General features: G+C 54.0%; 1 protein-coding gene across 5 annotated transcripts in view; it reads right to left on the bottom strand.

Moving 5' to 3' along the window:
• Positions 1 to 17,170, bottom strand: part of LINGO1 (leucine rich repeat and Ig domain containing 1) — a 212,984-nt gene that overhangs the window by 104,516 nt on the left and 91,298 nt on the right. Inside the window, exon 1 of one of the 5 annotated variants that reach the window (XM_011982682.1) lies at positions 6,543 to 6,677. The exons of the other annotated variants lie outside the window; for them this stretch is intronic. The gene's annotated coding sequence lies outside the window, so the exon portion shown is untranslated. Of the gene's footprint in view, positions 1 to 6,542; positions 6,678 to 17,170 lie in introns of those variants that run through there. 5 annotated transcript variants of the gene reach the window in all.

Consider the following 17,170-nt stretch of genomic DNA (forward strand, 5'->3'; position numbering starts at 1 on the left):
CCAGGCTTGTGACCACGACTGTCAATAGGACATCTCTGCAGAAGGAGGTGGTCAGAAACGAACTCCTGATCCTCCACCGCACCTCCACATCTCAGAGGATGACTGCAGCGGCTCAAGCCAGGAATCGAGGGTCTTTCTTGCCTTCTCCATGACCCTCTCCCTGTCCCCAGTTCTGCTGCCATGATGGGGTCTGCCAACCCCATCACCATGGCTACCATTTTGACCTAGGCCTCCATCACATCTGCCTCACTCTCTTTCCCTACTTGGCCCTTCCTGCAGCAGCTGGAGAGATCTTTTCAAAACCTAAATCAGATTGTCATCACCCCTGCTTAACCCAAGCTTACTCACCGCCTCCTGCCCCTTGGAAAATATCCCACGGCCCCAGAGTGCCATGCAAATGCCCTCATTTGGTCCTCTCTCCCCCTGCCACTGCCCTTGGCCACACAGCCTCCTCATCCCCCTCAGGGTCCTCCCACAGGTGCTCCCTCACCTGAGGGCCCTGTTGCCCCGTCTTACCAGCTGTCCCTATTCATCCCATCACTGCACTATTAACATTCCCTGTTTGCCCCACTGGCACGAGGAGCATGCACAGCCAGCACCTGGAGCGTGGCAGGCACTCAGTAATGCCTGTGGAGTGAATGGGCGAGCTCTCCCTGCTCTCCTCCCTCCCAGAAGCATCCTCTCTCTCTTCCTCCCGCGATGAGGTTGGCTTGCTTGGGCACGGGGGAGGGTGCGCACGTCTCTACGCGCCCACACATTCCACTTTCCCCCAAACAATAACTGATACCCAGATGACTCGATGACACGATCATTTCCCCACGTCTTGGCTGGGAGCTGCTTCCAGTGGTAAAAGTTTGCTGTTTTATGGTCCTAAGAAGACATCAGCCATAACGTGCTAAAATTATCACCTAGTCGAGTCATCTGTTTAAATACTCTGGAAACCAAATACTCCAGGGCTGAGTGCTATTCCCAGTGGTCCTGGATGCCAATGGTGGGCCTGGTTGTCTGGAACACTGAGCTCCTGGGTCTGAGCCCACCCCAGCTTGGCCAGCCTACTCTGCAGGGTGACTGTGGTCACACGTGGGATGTGGCAATGCCACACTTCATGGCTGGCATGCTGCATGTACCCCATATGGGGTACTCTCCACCCCTTTCACACATCCATGGGGTGCTAGGAGGAAATGGGGCAGCCCTATCAGCGTGGGCCCAGCAGGCAGCCTCAGGGCTGGGCAGGGCGCGGCGTGGGGGCCTAGGAGGGGTCTGAGGAGTCAGTCATTTATGACAACCAGATTTGGGCCCAGCCTGAGTATCACTGTTGGAATGAGTGCAATTACATGAAATGTCATTAACTGTCCTGAGAGGTAGTAAGCTTCCCATCACCAGCGGTGTCCAAGCAGAGCAGGGCATTTTAGGAACAGAGTCTCCAGCCCTGTGATGCTGGGACTTGGGCCACAAGTAGAGTGGAGTTCCAGAGCCAAAAAGACACAAATTCAAATCCCACCTGTACTACTGACAGCTTGGGTAACCCCAGGCAAGTCACGTAACTACTCAGATGCAGTTTCCACAAAGAAATAATGGGAACAAGATGTCTGCATGCAGCAGGTGCCTACTAAACACTGGCCCAGCACCCCACACCCGCCCTGTGCTGGGGCCAGGATCATTTCCTACTTCCTCCTCATCAACTTAAATACCTCCAGCAGTGCCTTAGTAGTCTCCAAATATCCTTTCTGCTGTTCCCAACATGTGCCCAGGGCCACCCTCCTCTCCATTCATCTCAGGACAAGTGCTAGGACCACTTCCTCCAGGAAGCTGTCCCTGGCTGCTCTGAAGGGGGCTGGGTTACTCTCCACTGGCGCGCTGTGCACATCAGGTATTTGAGGCTGGTACAGCTCTGGTGTCTCATGGTCGGTTGGGGGAGGGAAACATACTGTGTGTGAGTGGATGTGTCCTGCAATAATGACGACGACAAATACTTAACGTGCATTTACTATGTGCCAGCCACTTCACAGGTGACCAGCTCATTCAACCTGTACAAGTTATGAGGGAGGCACTCTTCTTATCTCTATTTTATAGAAGGAGGAACTGAGCACGGGGAGGTTTGGTGACTTCTCCAAAGTCTCACAGCAATAAATGGCAAAGCCAGACTTGCAGCCAGGCAGTGTGGCCCCAGAGTCTCCATTCCTCTCAGCTTCCCAATACTACAGACACGGCTCCCCACTTTGGGCTCTTTTCTTTCTTCTTTTTCTTTCTTTTTATTTTTGAGACAGGGTCTCACTCTGTCACCCAGGCTGGAGTGCAGTGATGTGATCACAGCTCACTGCAACCTCCACCTCCTGGGCTCAATCAATCCTCCCATCCCAGCCTCCCAAGTAGCTGGGACTACAGGTGTGCACTACCACACCCAGCTGGGCCCTCTCATTAGTTCTGCAGAGAGTCAAGAATTATCCTAGGTGTATGGCTATGTACACTGTGATTCTGGAGTCCAAGACACGTGCAGGAATACACACACATGCACACGTACACACACATGTCTACAGAGCATCAATAACACAGACTCAGGCATACACAACATGAGTGAAGAGCCATCTACTACCAGTTCATCGCCTGAGTGTCTCTGTCTCCCAACTCTCCTCCTCCCAAGCCAAGGTGGGCAGGGAGCGAATGGTGGAGACTCAGGTACTGTCCACCTCCACTGCCAAGTCTGCCCTCTAGATGTCAACATTTCAAACCTCAGTCCACCCATGTGATAAGATCCGTTTGTAATGGTGGCAACCTTGAGGCTCAGAGAGGGTTGGACGCTCCCCTCAGCTCACACAGCAAATCAGGGCCCAGGGAGTTCCCAACAAATGCTTCCCCACACCTTTCCAGGGTCACCTCCAGAATCTCAGATTCCAGCCATTTCCCTTATTCTCATCTGCTTTTAGTAGGATATAAATAAAAAGAGAAGAGAAAACAGTAAGATAAAGAAGGGAAACAGGAGAGAGGTGAGAGGCCCAGGAGGAGAGGAGATGAGGAGAGGGGAAGCCTGAGCCGCAGGGTGCTCAGCTCAGCACCCTGCTCCCCAGCGCCCCTCACCCACAGCTGCCACCCAGAGGAGTGCAGCGAGGTGGGGGTTAACTCTCTGCCGTGGAGCAGAAAATGAGGTTCCAGTTATTAGTTGATTTATTGCTCTGTCCTCAATCTGCGCTCAGGTCCTGGAAGGAAATGTTCCACTCGAAAGCATTAAGCGTCTTCAAAGAGCAGAGGCATTAAAAATTGAAATCATAAAATAGACACGTAAATACAGTGGAGGTGAGGGGGGGGCAACTCCCAGGCGGGCTGAGGTGGGGGTGGCAGGCCCAGGTGCCAGCCAGCCTGTGGGGCCGCCACATGCATGTAGGAGCCAGCGTGTCTACCAAGGCGAGGGGGTTATTCCTTCCCAGAACTGGTGCCCCCGCCCTGTTCACACTGCCCAAAAGCCCTCCACTGGCACACCACGTGTGAGGGGATCAGAACTGTTCCGCCTGTGAAAGCACGTTTCCCTCTTGGCAGAGGGTCAGAAGCTCAGCCCCGATAGTGGGGAAGGAATGGGAAGGAGAGACAGACAGGTAGGGAGGGCTCAGCCTGCTTCTACCCTATCCAGCACTAAGGAGGAAGACAGCCTCGGGAGCCTGGGGCAGGGCAGCCCCCACCAAGCCCAGGCCCAGGCTGTTCTGCACAGGAGGGAGCCTCAGCAGACAGCGTGCAGCGGAGGCCCTCAGCATGGCTCAGACCCCACTGCACACCTAGGGTGTGGCTCCACTATGGTGGGGAAGGGCCTGCCCCAGCCAGGCTGGACCTCGGAGGGGTCCAAGGAGGGTCCGAGTGGACAAGGAGGGCCCCTGCTCCACCAACAGCTCATCAGGGCAGTGGAGTCATGAGGCAGGTGATACAGCCCCTGCTCCCTCTGCACACGCAGAACTTTCCCAGGGCTGGAGGCCCAGGGAGCTGGGAGCAGGGCCGAGGCCTGCCTGGAAGCTGGTGCCCAAGAGGATGCTCATGAGCAGCTACAGAGATGGCGCCATCCCCCACGGGAGCAGGGCTCTCAGGCCGGGCCTGAGCTTACATCCCTGACTCGTTATCACCCACCTAGGGAGCCACCTTCTTCAGGGCCCACAGAAGGGCCTCGCCACAGCCCTCAGCTTCACACACAGACCTATGCAGGAAGACACGTATGTGTGAACACACAGGGACAGAGCTGGAGAAGTGCAGCACCCCAGACACACGGGTTTAACAGCCACACGTACGAATGCACATGCTCATGCATACCACGCCCATCCCATGTATACAGAGGAGCATGCCCACACATGGCTGTGCATGTGACATGCACACAGCACCCACATGTATACACACACGTGTCAACATGCACACCTGGACGAACTCTCACACACACACGTCCATGTGTGTATGTGTGTACAGGCCCACCCACGTATGTATTGCGTGCCTACACATGTACAGGGCACATATCCACACACATTTGCATGGCGCTTGTCCACACACACGTCCACGAGCAAGCCTCTGGACCCCCATATCGGACCCCAGAGATGCACGCCAGGAGCCAGCCTGCAGTCTTCTCGTGGGAAAGGGGAAGGAGTCTAGGGACTGATTAGCATCACTGCCTCTGGCAGTACAGACCCCTTAGCCGCACCTGTGTAGCCTTGGTCACCCTCACAACCCCCTGGGGTCAGGATGCCTGGTTTCTGTGCCTGCCCCAGCCCCTGCTTCTCAGCTGTGTGACCCTGGCCAGAACCCCTGACCCTCTTGGTCCACGTACTCTGTGGGCTACCAGGGCCTCCCTGACTGCCACAGCCTCTTCCTCAACCAGGTGGTAGGGCTGAGAAGAAGCCCCTAACCTTATTTCCTCATTTCTAGCAGCAAGAGAGGCTGGGGTTGGCCTGGGGTGGAGGGAACTGGGGAAACTGACAAGGCCCCAGGCTGTGTCTGGCAAAGTTTTCTGCCAAAGTCCTCCGCAAATGAGGAGCTTGTCCAGGCAGGGCAGAGGCTCCCAGAGAGAACTGGGGCCTCTGGGAGGGGTGGGCAGTCAGCTCTCCCTCCCAGGGGCACCTTCTGGGATGTCCTCCTCACTGCCTCCTCGAGAGTGAGGCCAGCTTTGCCTAAGCCCCTCTGGGCAGTGACAGTACTGAGCCGCTCTCCAGGCCTAGAGTGGCTGGGTGGTGGAGTGAGGAACCCCACAAAGTCTCCTGCCAGCACCAGCACCAAGACACTTCTACTCAGGGCTTCTGGGACCCCATCTCCTTTCCGTCCCTTTAGGAGAAGGGATGGTGGTCAACTGAGTGCCCCTTGTCTATGTAAGATCAACCCCCACCTCCACCCTCACAGGCAGACCAGAGTCACACAGTGCCAGGAAACACAAATGCCTCCCAGGTCAGGCTGGCATGGAGATGAGGATGGGGAGGCCATGGGAGACACACAGGGGCAGCCACCACGCAGCACTCAGCTCCCGCCAGCATATGCTTGCTGGGCCTCTGACTTTTCAAGAGACTCCAGAAGCCAGATTTTGATGAGAAACCTCCCAATCTTCCAACAATCTGTGGGCTGAGGTTTTTGCCACACTCTGTGGCTAGAACACACACACACATGCTCTCATACATACGTGTACCCACATTCATGCACATATATACAATCTCATTCACACACTCACACAGGTAAACACATACACACATTCACAAACACACATGCACACTCACATGCTTTCATACACATATATGCACTCACACACACGCAGACTGGCACTTATACACACGTGCACACATACACATTCTCACACATACACACACACACACACAAAACTATGAGACAGATTCTGCCTCTGAGCCATCACTTGTGACTTCTAACTTAGGCAAAGAGAGAAACTGAGGCTGGGGACAGTGAAGCTGTGCTCAAAGCTCTTGTTCCCTTCTACTCAGCCTCCCTGGCAGTGAAGCCCCTTCTTCAGCACCCCTCCCGCCGACCTGCCTCCACCTCTCGTAGCACACACACCACCACCCCCTCGGCTTCACTAAGGACCCCTGCTCCTACCACCAGTCCCACCCCACCTCTCCATTCCAGTACCGATCCTGGCCCTGGCACCTCAGTCCCCCACATGAAATTTTTCTTAATTGGGAGCTCATTAATTATCTCCATGCTTTCCAGAGGAAATAAACAGCAATTAGAGGAATAAGTGGCATTTTTATTCTGCAGCAGACTCAGCTGAGCGGCGCCCCGGCTTGTCCCTGCCCCAATGGCCAGTCCCGCTGCCTGCTAGGTCCATATGCCTGCCCCTCTGCCTGCATCCATCCCCGCGTGTGTGAGCGCAGTGCCTGCCACCAGGCCACCCGGCAGCAGGTCGCCTCTTGGAATCTGCGTGAAAAACCATAAATTGTTGAGAAAGGGCCTCCTTCCCCATGCAACAGAAGGTTAGAGTGTTTAAAGAGAGCAGTGGAACTGTTTTTATTAATCAGAACTGCTATAAAGAAAGCATTTTAATTAACATAATTATCCCGATTGAGAAAAGCAGTCCTTACCCCATAGATACTTTTCAGACTAAAGATGCAAGCTGTCACAATCAGTCATAATTAAGTCAAGCAAGCTATTTTTTTTTTTCTTGAGCTCCCTTCCCCTCTCGGGCACCCGCTCCTCCTTGGGTTAGATGTCAGAGTAGAGACCAGGCAGACGTGACAAACTCCTCATGCTCCTGCGCTCACACCCCAGCTGCCTCTTCAGCTGCCTTCCAAAGAGAGAAGGCCCCAGGCCTGGGGCCCAGCACCAGAATCCCCTCCCACAGCTGGCTCAGCAAAGCCTCCCCGCCTCCCTCATCCCTCCACCCACAGCCGAAGGACTGTCCCTCCTGGGACTCTCCTGGGTCACCAGGCCTGGAGGGGATGCAGGGGAACAATCGAGAGCCAGAGGGCAGCCTGACCAATACCCCGGTCTGAGTCGCTGCCCCTCCCGCCTCGATGCTCACATTCACCCCTACCCACTCCCCAGTCCACTCCTGACACAAAGCCAAGGTCGTTTCCTCCTGTGACAGCCAGAAATCTGTCCATACCACAAATTCAAGTGTTTAACCCTCCCACCCCAGTCACCCCCCTTCATGGCCCTCGTGAGACCTAGCCCTAGCCCCCTCCAGCCACACCTCCCCAGGCTCACTCCACTCTAGCCACACTGGCCTTTCAGAATCCCCTGGAGCCTCTGCCACAGGGCCTTGGTATGTGCTCTTCCCTTTGCCTGCTGCCCCCTTCCCCCAGCCACAGCCACCCACCCTCTCAGCTCACAGATTCATCCTGCAGTGCTTAGCCCTGGTGTCACCTCCTCCCAAAGCCCTTCCCTGCCTCCCCGACCTGGTGGGTCTCCTCTTAAACCCTCTGACAGCACCCCACATCTGCCCCTTGCTGGTAGATACACCGCAGCTACACGACATTGTTGGCATTCTTTATTTGTCATCTCCGTTCAACTAGAGAAGCTCCATGAAGCACCCGGTTTGATTGACGGCATTTTTTATTTGTTTACTGTTGTACCCCCAGTGCCTACCACAGTGCTTGGCTCCTGGTCCAGGCCTGCTCTAGGTCTCAGAAATTCTGTTTTGAGGTGGGATGAGCAGGGTTAGAGGAAGAAGCACCTCCTGCATAGTTTTGGCCTTGGGGACCAGGCTGGGGTCCCCAAGATCAGGATGTGTGACCTCACAACTTCATCCTCCCACCCCAGGCCTCAGCTTCTCCATCTCAAATGGGCAGCCAGGAGCAGGTAACTTCCCCTGCCCCCTACTTATGCCCCCACCTACTCCAACCTCTAACATGACCCCCCAAAGCAGAATGTCCCTCCCGCTGCTGCAGAGCTGGAAATCTTGGCAGATCCACCTGCTCACCAAGTACCTGCACCTTCCGAGGCTGCCCGGTGGGGGTGAGGCCGGGTGCCTGCTGCTCCCGCCCCTCTCTGCACCTGCAGGGTGACACGTGCGTAGGTGACACCACGGACGTATTTCACCCCGACATGCTGCAGTTTCCGCCCTGAAAAGGTGCTTAGTTTTTAGTACATCTTAAACAGGAGCCTGCAAAGTGTGTTGTCAGCGCTTTTTAAATGGCTCGTTAATGCCCCCGTAAAGCTCAGCACGCCGGCCAGGGAAGACAGCTCACTCCTGGCCCCAGTGCGGCCTGCGCACCCTCACAGCCCGTCTCTGAGCACACAACCTGGCTGAGCCTCTGGGCTGGACTCTGGGTTTATCAGGAGGCCCAGGAACTAGACTGTCCCCCAACAAAAATATGCCAGGAGCTCCTTGCCCTAGGGCCACAGGGAGTGGCAACCCTTTGGGGATGGCAGGAGGCAAGCTGGGGCCCTGCCTGGCCGAGGAAAGAGGAATGAGCATTGCCTTTAGAGTCAAGTGGCCCAGGTTCAAATCCCTGCTTGGCCACTTACAAGCTACATGAACTCAGGCCAGTGACTAATCCTCTCTAGGCCTCAAGTTTCCTCATCTATAAAATGGTGATGCTAACTCCTACCTCAAGGCAATTTTTAAGAGTGATTCAGGAAGTGGATACCGTGCCAGGTAACATTTAATTTTTAAGGTGTGGTAACGGTATCACGGTTCTGTCTTTTAAAGGGTCCTCATCTTTTAGAGATATGCACTGAAATATTTCTGGAAAAAATTATACAACATCAAAATAACCTGGTGGTGGTGGAGAGTGTGGGGGTGTAGAGGAAACAGGGCTGGTCATAAGTTGGTGCTGGTTGACAGAGCATGGAATTTGAGAACCATCACACGGGCACCCGATGGATGCTCAGTAACCCAGGGGTGCACTCTCCAGTCCCTCACGCAGGGCTATGGGCAGCAGCAGGGCTATGGAAAGCACCAGCAGGGCGCTCCGGGGCTGGGCCTTCACAGCGCCCCTGGAGGCTCCTACAGTCCACAGAAAGGAGACACACAAGTCAGGGGTCCTCAGGACCAGCAGACCTGGGAGCCTCGAGTCAGGGAGCCCATCTCAGGTCCAGATTCTGTCCCAGCTGTGTGACCCAGGGCCTATCACTTTCCCTCTCTGAGCTCTAGCTTCCTGTCTGTCATTAAAATGGGGATGGTAACAACACCCCATCCTCCCCTTCCATCCCACCCCGCCCCCACTCCCAGGCAGGCACTGAAGGGAGTAAGTGTGAGGACCGAGACAGCCAAAGAGCAGTGAGCGTGGCCTGAGGCAGGGGTTTCATCAACCTTAGAACCCCCTACATTCCTCTGAGAACCTAAATACAACCGTGTCATCTATTGAACGCTGCTGTGGGCAGGTGGGCCTCCTGCTGAGCACCGCGATGCAGACCTGCTAAAAGTCATCCTGCCCTCAAGAAGCTCCTCGGGGAAGAGTCATTTCTGTGGCCAGGATGAAGGTGGTGGATAATTAAAATAATAACAATGACGACAACCGAGACTGACGTCTCTGCGTGCTTCTGACGTTCCTGGCACGTGTCCCGGGCTTTACCTGCGCCTCTCCATCAACCCTTAGCACCACCTACGAGGCAACTAGTATCACTGTCCCCTTTTAGTTGGGGAAACTGAGGCTCAGAGAGATGAAACAAGTGAGTGCACAGCCAAGTCCTGGACCCAGGCCCCCACCCTAGTCCAGGCTCAGCAGGGCAGGGAGGGGCTGCCCCTCAGGCCTGGGCATCCCAGAGGGATGAGCAGCACAAAGTGCCACACCCAAGCAAGCCCTCCGCAGGCCTCAGTTTCTTCACCTGTGACATGGGGGCGGAACAACCCAGCCCCAGCTGGGGGGCATCAGGAGAAAGTGGCACAGGTGGGGGAGGGGGCCACAGTTCCAAATGGAGCCGAGGCGGCTGTGAGGTAAGTCGGGGCGCGGGGGCGGGAGGCGAGAGAAAGAGACAGATCTCTCAGGCTCAGCTCAGGCGTTGTGATATTTTTCCCCAGGTTATATTTTTAGATGGACTACTTTCTCTCCCCTCCCCCTGCCTCAGTAGGAGGAGGAACACAGAAATAGCCGGGCGTGCGTGTCTGAGCCGGGCTATATATAGTGGGCACAAACCCTGTCACCCGGGGCTTCTCCCACTCCCTGCACCCAGAGCAGGAGCGGGGAGTGGGGAGGGGGCCCCTTCCTCTTACCCAGTGGCCCCAGGGTCTGCTCAGCTCTGCCCACTTCCTCCAGGCACCCCCATCCCAGCACACACCTGTGCACACACATGCACACATACAGACACACACGTGATTGAAGCCTGTCTGCACCAACTCAGCATCAGGGCTTTTCGAGGGGTCCAGAGCGACCTAAGGGGCCTGAATTGGGCAGGGAGGGTGGTGTGAGCCAGGCCAGGAGAGAGATGATTTTGCAGGACCCAATGGCTGTGACTCTCTCAGCCTCGGTTTGCTGGTCTGTAAACATGGGGACATATCAGGTCTGTGGGCCCTTTACCACTTCAGAAGATGCAACTAATGTCGAACACATTCCCCCAGCTGCGCCCATCTGAGTCCCCATTGTTGAGATGAGGAAACTGTGCGGGCACTGGCCAAGGTCAACAGCAAACCTGCAGTGGCAGAGACACTTTATAGTTTCAACCTCGCCTCTCCGGGCTCAGTTTCCTCATCTGCGAAGTGGAGATAAAGTCAGCACCCACTTCATGGGCTATGGTGAGGACTGGATGAGGAGAAGGCACATAAAGTGCCTAATGTGGGCTTCCATAACTAGGGAGAGGGCCATGAGCACCCAGGGGCAGTAAGCACTCCCGAGTCTCCCTACGACCTCCCTTGGCCACAGCCCACCACTGGGCCAGGCTCCAGCCTCATGTTCAGGGGCTGAACCATGCCCTCCCCGACAGTCTACCTTGGCAGGCCTTCAAGAAAAAGCCCACAGCCAAATCACCCACACCCAGCCCAGGGCAGGTATCAGCAACTGCTTCCCAGACAGTGGGTGGACCCTGCCACTGCCCCACCCCAGGAGAGCCTGAGATGAAGGCCTGGCCTCCTCCCAGGCCTCCCAGTGCTGGTCACACTAGCCATGCTGAAGTATCAGAGCAGAAGGACCTAACCCCCATACCCACCCTTTCCTGATGGTGGGGCTCCCTTCTGGGATACTCCAAATGGGTGTCCAGGCTGGTTTGGGTGTGCCCAGTCCAGGGGCAGGTCTACACAGGCTCTGCCGACTTTCTGCCCCAGGACCTGAGAAGGACAGAAAGCCCTGAATGGGGAATTCAGCCATGGGGGTTGGGGGTTTCAGTTTCCCCATCAGTACTTATTCTCCACAGAGGAATTTAAATCCACCATCTTGGCTGGGCGAGGCGGCTCATGCCTGTAATCCCAACACTTTGGGAGGCCAAGGCAAGAGGATCACTCGAGCCCAGGAGTTTGAGAAGAGCCTGGGAAACATATCGAGACCCTGTCTCTACCAAAAAGAAAATAAAATTATCCAGGCATGGTGGCGTTGCACCCAACTACTCTAGCAACTACTGGGGAGGCTGAGGTAGGAGGATCACTTGAACCCAGGAGGTCGAGGCTGCAGTGAGCTATGATTACACCACTGCACTCTAGCCTGGGCAACAGAACAAGACCCTGTCTCTAAATAAATAAACAAATAATCAATTATCTTGTTTAACCCTCACAACTTCCCCGAGGAATGGTTATTCTGCAGATGGAGAAACAGAGGCCCAGGGTGGGGAAAAGGCCTGCCTGGGTCATACAGAAAGCGACAGGCAGCTCTTGTGAGAGGTAGAGCCTGCATCTGCCAGACCTGGGAAAGCCAGGATGTGAGCCTGGAAGGTGGACTCCTGTGTTGAACAACTGGCTTGGAAAATTCCTGAACACGTGTCCGTGGGGTTGAGAGAGAGCTGGTTTGAGACGGCTCCACCACAGCACACCCAGGGAATCTACATGGAGCGGCCGCCCCACCCCTACTCCTGCATCCATCCCCTGGCCATTGAGTTTTTGAGCCCAAGCGCCAAACTTCATTTTCCTGGCTGCAGAGTTCCATTTGGTTGGTAGGTTTCAGTTCAGAGCTTCCACCATCTGAGCACCCACAGTGAGAACTGCATCTCACTGGCAAACGTGGGACTCAGCACCTTCATCTGAGTCACCAGAAGATTAGGGCAGGAGGAGGGCACAGCCCTAAGCTGCCCCACTGAGACCTTTTTCTCCCCCAGACCAGTGTCCAGTGTTGACCCTTTGGGCTGTTGACTCTACACAAGTCCTCCTGAGTGAACTGAGCCCCTGTGTCTCCACTCCCTGTGTCTCATGGAGTTCCTGACTCCACCCAGAGATCCCCAAAGCACTGGAGATGGGTGAGGAAGAAGCATGCATCCCTGCAGTGGGCTGCCTACCCCGCAGGTACCCCACCCTGCCTACCCCGCAGGCACCCCACCCTGCCTACCCCACAGGCACCCCATCCTGCCCGACCTGGCCTGGGTACAGCAAGACCCAAAGACCCAGAGGAGGAAAGACTCAGGGTCAGAGCAACAGCCATCATCAGGAGGAAGGAGCACAGGTCCTGTCCTCATTAGGGCACCCAGATATCCAGACCTTGCACAAGAATGAGCCTGCCGTTGCTATGGCCTCTGTTCAGTCTCTGGATTTCCACATGCAAAACAAATGAAGTTGGACTCTTACCTTATACCATAAACAAAAATTAACTCCAAATAGGTGAAAGACCTAAACACAAAACCTGAAACTATACCACTCCTAAAATAAAACACAGGGGAGAAGCTTCATGACATTGGATTTGGCAATAATTTCTTGGACATGACACCGAAAACACAGGCAACAAAAGCAAAAATAGACAAATGGGACTGCATCAAACTTAAAACCTTCTGCTTAACAAAGGAAGCAATCAACAGAGTGAAAAAGCAACCTACGGAATGGGAGGAAATGTTGGCAACCCACGTATCTGAAAGGGGTTAATATCTAGAATACATAAAGAACTTCTACAACTCAACAACAAAAATAATCCCATCAAAAATTGGCAAAGGACTTGAATAGACATTTCTTAAAAGAAAATATACAAATGGCCGACAAGCAGATGGAAAGATGCTCAGCATCACTAATCATCAGGGAAATGCAAAGCAAAACCACAATGAGGTCTCACCTCACCTCAGATAGGGATGGTCACTACCGAAAAAAAAATAAGTATTGTCAAGGACGTGGAGAAATCGGAACCTTCGTGTATCGCTAGTACAAATGTAAAGTGGGGCAGCCACTAAATTAATTGTAAAAATTAAAAATAGAATTACCATTCGATCTAGCAGTCCCACTTTTGGATGTGTGTATGTGTATGTGTATGTGTATGTGCGTACATATACATATCATAATTAAAAACAGGATCTCAAAGAGGTATGTGCATGCTCAAGTTCATCACAGCATTATTCACAATAGCCAAGAGATGGAAAGAACCCCAACTGTCTATCAACAGATGAACAGATAAACAAAATGTGGTGTATACAGATGATGGACTATTTTTCAGCCTTAAAAAAGGAAGGAAACGCTGTCACATGCCACCGTATGAATGAACATGGAGGACATTATGCTATATGAAGTAAGCTACTCACAAAAAGACACATATGTATGGTTTCCTGGTATGAGATATCTAAGGTGGTCAAACTCTTAGAAAGTAGCAGGAAGGGCCGGGTGCGGTGGCTCAAGCCTGTAATCCTAGCACTTTGGGAGGCCGAGACGGGCGGATCACGAGGTCAGGAGATCGAGACCATCCTGGCTAAAACGGTGAAACCCCGTCTGGCGCCTGTAGTCCCAGCTACTCGGGAGGCTGAGGCAGGAGAATGGCCTGAACCTGGGAGGCGGAGCTTGCAGTGAGCTGAGATCCAGCCACTGCACTCCAGCCTGGGCAACAGAGCAAGACACCGTCTCAAAAAAAAAAAAAAAAAAAAAAAAGAAAGTAGCAGGAAGGTTGCCAGGGGCTGTGGGGAGAGCCAAATTGCTGTCCAATGGGTACAGAATTTTGGTCATGCAAGATGGAAAGAATATGGTGTACGATAAGGGGCATAGAGTTCACACTACCTTACTGTGCACTTATACATGGCTAAGATGATACATTTTATATGTTTTTTTTTAACCATAATTTAAAAAAAGAAAGAAAAAGAAAAAATGAGCTATCCTATAGATGAGGAAACCAGCACTCAGAGAGGTGAAGTAATTTCCCCAAGGTCGCACAGCTGGCAGGTGGCAACGGGGATTCAAAGCCCTTTTGCCTGGCTCCCGGGGACGCTGCACATTCCTTTGAGAAAATGTCCAGGGCTGACACATGGGCACTCTACAATGGCTTCTGGAGGAGGCAAGTCTTAACCATGCATCTTAAAACATGACAAATGGCTTTGCAGCACACTAAAGGGCCATCCCTGGGAGAAGAGGAAGAGTCCTCCCTTACCAGGCCTCTTCTGAGAGCCCCAGGTCAGTGTTGTGTCTCCTCCCTCAGTCCAGGGCTCTTCCCTGACTGCCTGCCTGGCAGAGATGGCCCCTGGCTGCCCTCAGCCTCCTGGCCTGGCCAGGTCTGGCGGTGATCAGTCCTGCCCAGGTGCAGGCATTTCAGGCAGCTGCCTCTCCCACTGCCTGGCAGTGTGATTAATGCTCACTCTGCGAAGAGCCCACTCATCACGGACATGCCACATGCCCACCAGTTCAAGGCAGGTGGGCTGCACCAGTGTCTGCTGAGTCCCAGCCCCCAGAGTTCACCCTGTTCCCTGACAGGCCAGAGACCAAAGCTTCGCTGCTGAGGGCTGGGGGCTGGGAGTGGGTGCCACACACAGGGGCCACACCTAGAAGGGCGTTTTCTGTGGCCCTCACAGCCTCACTCCTACCCTCTCCTCCCAGCCTCCAGGGAGGGGTCTGAGGGCAGATCCAGCTCCAGCTTGGGGACGGGATGGAGCTAATGGGAACCCCACCTCATCCACTCCCTCCCAGCTGTGTGACCTCAGGCAAGCTTCCTTGTCTCCGGGCCTGTTTCCATGTCTGCAATGTGGGCATCACACTTCTCCCTCACCAGCCCTTGGGAGGAGCCATGAAGACAAATGCTTGGAATGTAGTCCAGACTGCCTGGGTTCAAATCCCCACTCTGCCACTTAAGGACTGTATAATTTTGGGCAAGTTTCTCATCCTCTGCCTGCACTTCAGTTCTCTGCAGAAACAGTTCATGGGCTGTAGTGAGGATTAAATAAATAACTATTTGTGAAATGCTTACCACAGCGCCTGGCACATAGCAGGCACTGAGGAAACAGGAGCTGTTATTACTCTGGGTCTGCTGTTGTTATCCCATTTCACAGAGCTGTTTTGAGGTCTGGACTTGGCCAAGTATATGCAAGGTATTCTGCAAAGTGGAAAACTCACCCTCTGTGATGGCTGAATGTCCATTCTCTTTAACCCTCCTTCCCTGCAAGGCTTATGGCACCCACACCCACCCAAGAGCCCAGCTGGCACTAGGAGGGTCCAGCCGGCACTGGGAGGGAAGCTGGGAAGACTCCACTCTGCCTTTGGGCAGCTCTGTGCCAGTGGGGAGATGATGGAGGCACATCCAGGTCGGAGAGCACTTGCAGAGTTGGGCTAAGGAAGCGGGTGCAAAGGAGTCCCAAGGGCTGAGCTAGGCTCTGGATTAGAGATCAGACGCCAGGTGCAGGGAGGCGCAGTCGATGCTCAGCCAATGAGGAGACACTGAGGGTTCTTGAGGAGGAGGGTGGAGTAGGCAGAGCTGGTCTCAGGCCCAGGCCTGCAGATGTGCAGACCCAGCTTAACCCTTGCTCCTTCCTGTGCAGATCCAGCTAGACAGGAGAATCCAGAGCTGGGAGGGCTCGGAGCTTGTGGAGGGAGAGCAGGGCAAGCATCAGGGGCTGTGACCCAGTGTCTACCCGACCCTCCCGGCCCAATGGTCCTTGTCCCGGGCCCCAGATCACTCTGTGCAGGAAGAGGATCTCCCTGCCCGGAGTTGGCCAGCCCTCTAACCCAGGTCAGACATCTGACCTCCACTCTCTACACTCTGAGCTGCTGTGGGCTGCAGAGATGTCTGAATAGATATGGCTCCCGCTCCTCCAGGAAACCTACTCCTTCTCAAGGACTATATGCTGTTTTGCTCCTGTGGACAGCACAGTTCTCATAAATGATAGTTCCCTTTTCATTCTGACTATGAGGAATCACAGAACCAACTATTCAGCCCAAGATCGGACCCTCTGTCTCCATGTTGTAATGCTCCCCAAGCCTTTCCTTGCTATTACATCCTTTTTCCCCTGCCTTGGATTGTCTACCTTGGTATCATGATTATGCTTAGCTCTCATACTTATTGGAATAAGGTGGGTATAAATATAAAAATAGTTAATGTGCAAAATGGCAAATCCACTCCATCCCACCCCACATTTACCTGCTCCCCAGGGAATGAAAAACTCAGGACCGGAGGTCCGGGGTTGGCAGCGTTGTAGGGGGAGTAAGGGGGAGGCTGAAGCAGGCTCCAGTCCTGTCCCTCTTGGCTCTGGCATCTAGTTGCGCATAGGAGCTAGGAAGGCTCTGCTCTCACCCTAGAATGTTCTATAGCCCTGCTAATAACAATGACAACTTTGACTAGAATTTACTGAGTGCCTACTACATGCTAAGTGTCATTCCTAGTGCAGTACCTGAATATGCCATTTATCCCCTAACAGCCCGTGAGGTGGCTTCTACTATCATTTTCCCCTTACCCAATGGGAAGACTGAGGCCCAGAGAGCTAAAGTAACATGTCTAAGGCCACACATCTGGTAAGTACTGGAGCTGGGACTCATGCCATGCTGTCTGATGCCACAAACCAGGTTATCAGTAGCTACCCATCTTGCCTCAGGGGCTCGGGTAGTGCACATGACTTTCTGAGACTGAGATGGTCCAGCACCTGCCCCCTACCCATCTGTGTCAGGGCTGCCCCTGCCTCTCTGTCCCTCTATATCCAGACTGGTCCAGGATCTCTCTTTCCCTCTAGCTGCACAGGCAGGCATCAGGCCTGGGCCACAGCACCAACATGGGGAGACACAGGCAGAGGGCATCAGTAGACAATCTGGAGCAGCAAGGCAGGGGGGAAAAAGCCAGACTTCAGCATCAGAATGGCACTGGGGCCCTCTTGAGCCTCAGTCTCCACATCTGTAACATGGGAACAGGAAGGACCTGCAGGCAGGTTAGGCTGAGGGGAGGTGTGGCCCATGCCTCCCTCAGGCCTG

The sequence above is a fragment of the Mandrillus leucophaeus genome, unplaced genomic scaffold (assembly GCF_000951045.1).
Source record: "Mandrillus leucophaeus isolate KB7577 unplaced genomic scaffold, Mleu.le_1.0 Scaffold241, whole genome shotgun sequence".
Taxonomy (NCBI): Eukaryota; Metazoa; Chordata; class Mammalia; order Primates; family Cercopithecidae; genus Mandrillus; species Mandrillus leucophaeus.